At 37.1% G+C, this 6,873-nt stretch overlaps 1 long non-coding RNA gene and 1 pseudogene across 1 annotated transcript; one reads left to right on the forward strand and one right to left on the reverse strand.

Moving 5' to 3' along the window:
- Positions 1-826: 826 nt before the first annotated feature.
- On the reverse strand, positions 827-4,285 carry LOC133677661 (PWWP domain-containing protein 5-like; annotated as a pseudogene).
- A 1,511-nt stretch (positions 4,286-5,796) lies between these two features.
- Positions 5,797-6,198, forward strand: LOC133676873 (uncharacterized). The gene is made up of 2 exons (XR_009835676.1): positions 5,797-5,907; positions 5,988-6,198. It is a non-coding gene; the product is annotated as an uncharacterized LOC133676873 (long non-coding RNA).
- The last annotated feature ends 675 nt before the right edge of the window (positions 6,199-6,873 follow it).

Raw genomic sequence — 6,873 nt, forward strand, 5'->3', positions numbered from 1 at the left:
ATTTTTGGTGATGAATGTGAAATGAGAATGAACTAGCTTTTATTTAATTTTCTATATACTGCATTATTGATGAAGTCTTGAAAACTTTGGTAAAAAATTGGTTTTTCACGATTGCATTATGAGTTGTGGTAATTGGGCTTGATATGAGCTTTTCTCTTTGAGCTCAGTGTTTCTAAAAACATGATTCAACACAAGTTTCATGTTAGGAACACGAGACTCTTTATTGCTTAAGTTAAAAAATAAAAATAAAAAGGAAAATAAGTACATAAAACAAAATACGAGCAAGAGAAAAATATGTAAAGTGAGAGGAGCAATGTGTTGTGAATGACTTTTACTTGCATGGCCTAGCCTGAATGTTTTATTTGTTTTATCCGGTGACCAGAAATATTTACAAATCTTAATCATTTCGACTTACCTTGTGTAATTGGCTAAAATACAACTATTACAAATAGAACCCTAAAGCCTAACAAGTTATGCTTTTCTAAAAGGTTTATAAGTTTTAAAATACATCTGAAATAGACCTTAACAAGAAAGTAAAATCATAAACCCTAGAGAAAAAAAAAAACTAACAAAAAATCTAAAAACAACAAAAAATCAAAGAAAAATAACAAAACTTCATTAAACATCATCTTCATGACCTAATTTGGAGTCTTGGCTAATTACAGCGAGTCAAGCCTCTCATGAAATTTAGCTTTGGGAATTTTTTGAAATTTTTTTAAGCCTAATCTAACACAGTTGAAAAAAAAATTATAGTTTTTTAATGCTCCATTGCTGTCTTCCTCTCGAGCTTAGCACTGCCCCATCTACTAGCTATTTGTATGATCAATTAATCCTAACCAAGTCATATTCTCATATGACTGTTCAAAATCTTCATTTTCTACCACCACAACGACATCACATTCATACTACATTTGCTCAAGACTTAGGTGTAGCCACCCGATCGTAAGAGATCATAAAAAAAAAAACAAACAAAAAAGTGAGGAAAAACAGAAGAAAGCTGTGAGAACATGTTCATGCTCCTGGTTTGAATTCCCAAAATTACTTTCAATCTATTCATCGGAATTTGAGGCATCAATTGCTATTCCCTCCGCAGACGATGCCTCTTTTTTGCTGCGCTTTGCTGCATTGGGGGAAGATTTACCATTTGTGGAAGCAATGTACTTGAGGCGGTAGCTGACAAGTGAAGGTCCGAAAATGTTGTATTTCCCAGCACTGCTGAAGGCTGTTTCTGCATAAACGCATCTGCGGAAAACCACTTTAGCACGCTTGCTCTTCTTCCGCACCCGGGTCTCTGTTTCCTTTAAAGCTCCAAAATGGCCTAATAGCCTGTTCAAATTTGCTTCGGAAGGAGCTGCATCAAATTTGCGAAATTTATAATCAAAGCTGTTGAACAGGTATCATTAGCCTTCCCTTCCAAGTGATCTTTGGGCTTGCCTGCTCCCAAACATAGAATTCCACCTACAATTTGTTGTTCACATTCCAAACCGGGACCCACCTGAACAGCTGATTGTTTCCCGAAGGTGGGAGTGCCCTTTTTAGTCGGAGTCTTCACTGGAATCTCTCCAGCTTCATTCTTATTCTCAACTGACGATTGATCTTCAAGATTGATTTGAAACGTTTTGTCAGTCCATTATGAATCTTTCATATTCTCGGAATCAGATATTTTCGTTTCTACTTTGGTTAATAATTCTCCAATATCACCACCAGAAATATGTTCAGGGAGGACTGTATATACCGCTGTGAATTGAGTTATCTATGCATAATGAATTCCACAAAGAAACTTACAGATTTCAGGAAGTTGCATCCCTTCATAGATCTCTGCCAACCAGGCAAGAACGTGACACCAACTCATCAGACGAAGCTGATGTTAACAAAGATAGGATAGGGAAATCAGGGATGAGAGGGGGAGAGAGCCGGGGGAGTAGAGGAAGGAAGGGGAAATATAGATAGCCTAAATTCAATTATCAAAGATTTAGGAAAGATAATAAAATCCTAAACAGAATAAGATGAAAAACACTACTAAATTTTATGATAGCCTAAAATGACTAGATTTTCCTATAAAGAAATACAATACAACATTCACAATATATAATCTCTACATTCTCACGACAAAAATCTAGAAATCATTCTCCATCAGAATCATCCTTTTTTGAATACAGCATTTTACCTTTGCATTTTCCAGAGGAAGACTTCTCCTGGCTCTTGGCCTTCACTGCAGTTTTTTGGTGAGTTCCATTAACAGATTTGAGTATAGGCGTTGACATATTCAGTTGGCTTGCTACCTTAAGGATGCTATCTCCCACCCTATAGGTTTTCTTACGCTGTGAGGAACCATTATCAATCCCTGGCGAGGAAGGACTTTTGCCTAGTTCCATCCCTTTGTCATCAGAAATAGAATCAACTGCCTTCCTTTTCCGACCTGAAGATGACTTAGTCATCTCGCCAGTAGCTTCACCATCCAAACCACCTTTACCTTTAGCAGCCGATGAGCGCCTTTCAGCAATAAGGTCAGCCAAACATTTTTCTTTCTCGCTTGGATGTTCATCATCCCCATAAATGCGCTTACACTTACGCCTACGCAAAGAGTGATCTTCACTTCTTGGCTTCTCCATTCCAACAGTGGTAGCAGCATTTTCAACCTTTTCACTGCCGTGTTTAACTTCTGGTGATAGTGGAATCTCTGCATCACTCTCTAGCAATTCACCAAGGAATTGAAATTCAGGCAGGTGACAATAACCCTTCCAACGATTGAATGCCAACAATTGGGATCGTGCTGTTACAAACTCCAGTGTGTCAATTCCACCTAATGGCAATTGGCCTAATTCTTTCACATAGTCATTTAGCTTTGCAGGTTCAAAGGAAGCAGCACTCGAGAAACTATCTCCACCATCCCTTCTACAAGATTCTTCCCGGATTCCTGGATTGACAATTATCTGAGTTTTTATCTTGCTATACCCAGGCATGCAAGGACAAGCTAGCCCAAACTCTACCCGTCTAGAAACCTCATCCAAAGCACAATGAACAGCATCATGAAAGTCCTCTAAATTGCTCTGTTTCTCCAATAGCGAGAAGTTGCATCGGAATGGCTTTATCTTTGACACTTCATTCCAAGCAAAAGTTTGATCCCCAAGGTATGCTATTAAATAGCTATCCTTTTTAAAATACTTCTTAGCCTTCTTTGACGCATCAGCACAACCAAATAACTGGCCAGGCCACCAGGGATGGCTCCTCACTTTACCCCATACCAGATCACCAACACTCAATCCTGCTTCTTTGGAAGCCATTTTTGCATTCCCATCTGCACCCACGTAAGGCTCCGAATCCGCAACAAGATTTAAATCATTGGATTCAAGGTTCTCATTTTCCTGCAAAACCCTTTCATCAAAAGCAGCAGCAGCATCCTCATTTTGACCCTCAGAATTCTTAGCTTGTTCGTCATTGATTTCCATGCCCTGATTCTCTACACCTTCAGAACTAACCTTTGGTGAAACATTTCCAGGTTTTTTGCGAGGCAGTAAGTCATTAACACTGTCTACTTTCACTTCCACGTTAGCATTTTCAACTTGGATCGCATCCTCCCCAACTGAACTTAAACTCACTACGCCACAGCCCCCCTCCTTCACTTCCCCCTCAATTTTACACGAACCATTTTCTTCTCCCACTACTTTAGTCGAGTGCGTTTCGGTTATTTCCGCTGCTTCTCGCACAGAGGCATCACCAACACCACTTCCAGACCCATTTTCCCCTTCAAAATCTCTATAAACAGAATCCATCTTTCCCTCCCAGCCTAGCCCACCTACAGCAACCTCCTTCAAGTCATTACCCCCTTTAAAATCCTTAACTTCATCTACTACAGGCTCCTGGTTCTGACCCTGACTATTAGTAACAGAGTCCATTAGGGTTTCAGCATCAGAAGATAAACCCACTATACTCTTTACCACAGAGACGTTACTAAACCCATTAACACCGTCTTCTCGTTCACCGGAAACGACGTCGGAGTTCAAGTCGATGCTGTCAAGATTTGCAGGCATTTAACAAATAAACCCTAACAATAAAATAACCGAACCATTAAATCATAAATTAAAAAAGAAAAGGAAAGAAAACTCAGTTTATAACACAGAAAAGAACAAAAAAAAAAGAAGTCCTGGAGACAAACAATTACCCTTTGGTCACTCTCTTTCAGCTGCGCTGAGCTTTCTTTTCTCGTGCAGAAGTGACATAGAGAAGAGACAGAAGCACAGAAAGAAACATGGAAGAGTCAACTGAGGCGAGGGGCATATATTTTGTACCCTGGATGACAAGCTGTCTTATATTTCGGTTATTTTTTCCTTATTAGCTATTTTTTTAAAATATCAGTGAAATTAAATAACTCCGAATTTTTATGTTTTAAAAATATTTTTAAAAAAATTTAAATTTTTTTATATTTTATATTTTAAATTAATATTTTTTTGATATTTTTAAATTATTTTAATAATTAGAAATAATTTTTAAAAAATAAAAAAATTATTTTAATATATTTTCAAGTAAAAATTACTTTAAAAAATAATCAAACTACACTTTTAAATACATTTTTAACTATTATTAAAACATTATAAATATTATTAAAAAAATAAATTTAATAATACAAAGAAAAGTTAATTTGACAGGGATATGCTTGCTATTCAAAGATAATAGATGATTTACTTGTTTTTTAATATCCTTTCTCCTGTTTTCATGACAGATTTATTATGGATAGATTACATCGTTGAGATGGTATTCTGATTGTAAGAAAACTGTTTCTGACAATCTGCAAGATTCCAAATGTAATGCTAGAGCTCCAGGCTGTCTGATCTGTTCTCGTTCTCTTCACGTACGGGATTTGGAATTTATTGTGAAGTCCTCAGAAGAACATGGTTCAGGTATCTTCCGGCAAATACTTCAGGCGAAATGTCCATCAATCTATGGACACGGGCTTGTTAAAGGTATTTCAAACTTTTGTGTATTGAAGGGACTCCATAACTTTATTATGATTCATTTTCCCCAGTGTCTCAAGCATCTTTCACTGTTTTTGGGGAATGTAGACTGTGCTGTGAGAAGGTCTTCGCTCCTATATATTCCCCAATCTTTGTGCTTGTGCTGGAAACATAAAACAACTTTCTCATCACCGCTAAATTTGCTGATATTTAATATTTCAGATATCAATATCTTTTAATTCTCTGAGAAAGGATGGATGTTAACTCATCTATCTAGTTGTTTGGCTAGAAAGAAAGGGAAAAAAATGGAAGCCAAGCCGCTCAAACTGGACAGATTGTAAATTACAATCGAGGAAGGAAGGATCTTTCCTTTCCTTCCTTGAGTCTCCATTCACGGTGCCACAAAAGGGATTTATCCCTCCGTTCTCCTCATCTATCCTCTCTACCGTCCCTCCTAACAAAAACAGCCTTGATGATTGTGGAGGAACTGACTGAAGAGTGATTTCTCTTTAAATTGCCAGCTTTGGATTGAAAATCTTGATATCCTGTAATCCAAAATGTTTAGGCTTTCCTTATTTAGAAAGGAGAGCATTATATGGCTTCAGAGCTAGACCAAAGAATTACAAGTGTTACATATGTGGTTTTAAATACAAAGGAATACTCAAAACATCCAACTACTGGGAAGTTACTTAGAATGCATTGAAATGAAATGAATGCATGAAGAGAAATGTGGGAATGCAGTAATTCATACAAAGAATTTCGAGTTTCTTTGTATCTGCTTTGTTCGCAGATCAGGCATGCATGGTGCTCCAATTTATCTTTACTGCCCTTGCAGTTAGTGAACATTCATTGGAAATTCACAAAACAGTTGTTTCTTCAAATAGGAGCTATGGTGCTTGCAGATCTTGGACACTGTTGTATTGGTGAATTTGATAAAATGTCTGCAGAACATCAGGTTTTTTCTGAGCACTTACCGATTTTTGGTTTTGATCACATTGATCTCGGACTTTTATTGGGTTTACCATTTAACCACAGGCTCTTCTAGAAGCTTTGGAGCAGCAATGTGTCTCTGTTGCAAAGGCTGGCCTCCTGGCAAGTTTATCAGCACGAACTTCTGTTTTAGCAGCGAAAAATCCAGTTGGTGGTCATTAAGTATTACTTTCTAAGTCTTCATCCATATATGTTAATTCTTTATTGTAACACTGTCTGGATAATAATAAATACAACCTGGTTTTTCCTTGGACCATGCATCTTTTAAGTACTGATATTTACGAAAATGTTTTTTGATATGGAGAAAGCTTGACAACACAAGGCCTAGGCATTTTCTGTTCGTAATATAGCCCTAGTTTTGTAATCTAGCAGGATGGCAATCTAGCTTTCTCACATGGACATGTTGATGATTTCTGAAATCCATATTGCAGCCTCGCAAAGACAGTGAATGAGAACTTGAAAATAAGTGCCGCACGATTCGATTTGGTTTTCATGTTACTCGATAAACCTCATGAATACTGGATAAAAGAGTCTCAAATAACATCATATCAGTAGGATACCCTGTCTGGCATACAGATACAGTAGTGGCACTCTTTTGCATTGAAAACATGCTATGGAATTCAAGGTGAGTCTGTTCTGTATCATAAGAAGTTGCAGAAAACGTCTGCTGTCTACTTCTCTCAAGTCTGGGCATGCATGCATGAAGATTAGATCAATTTCAAAGAAGTTTTGAGATGAGACATGTATTAGAATTGAATAAAGCATATATTTTTAATCTTCAACACATGGACTATTTTGTATTTACAACTTCAGCGGCATGTAATTGGATTGTTTTCCAATAAATGGAAAATATTGTTAGTTGTTGGAACTATCATTGTCTCCAGGAACAGAATAAAAAGATAATATTTGGCTTTCGTGTGCATTTAATGGT

This window comes from Populus nigra, chromosome 17, assembly GCF_951802175.1.
Source record: "Populus nigra chromosome 17, ddPopNigr1.1, whole genome shotgun sequence".
In the NCBI taxonomy this organism is placed as follows: Eukaryota; Viridiplantae; Streptophyta; class Magnoliopsida; order Malpighiales; family Salicaceae; genus Populus; species Populus nigra.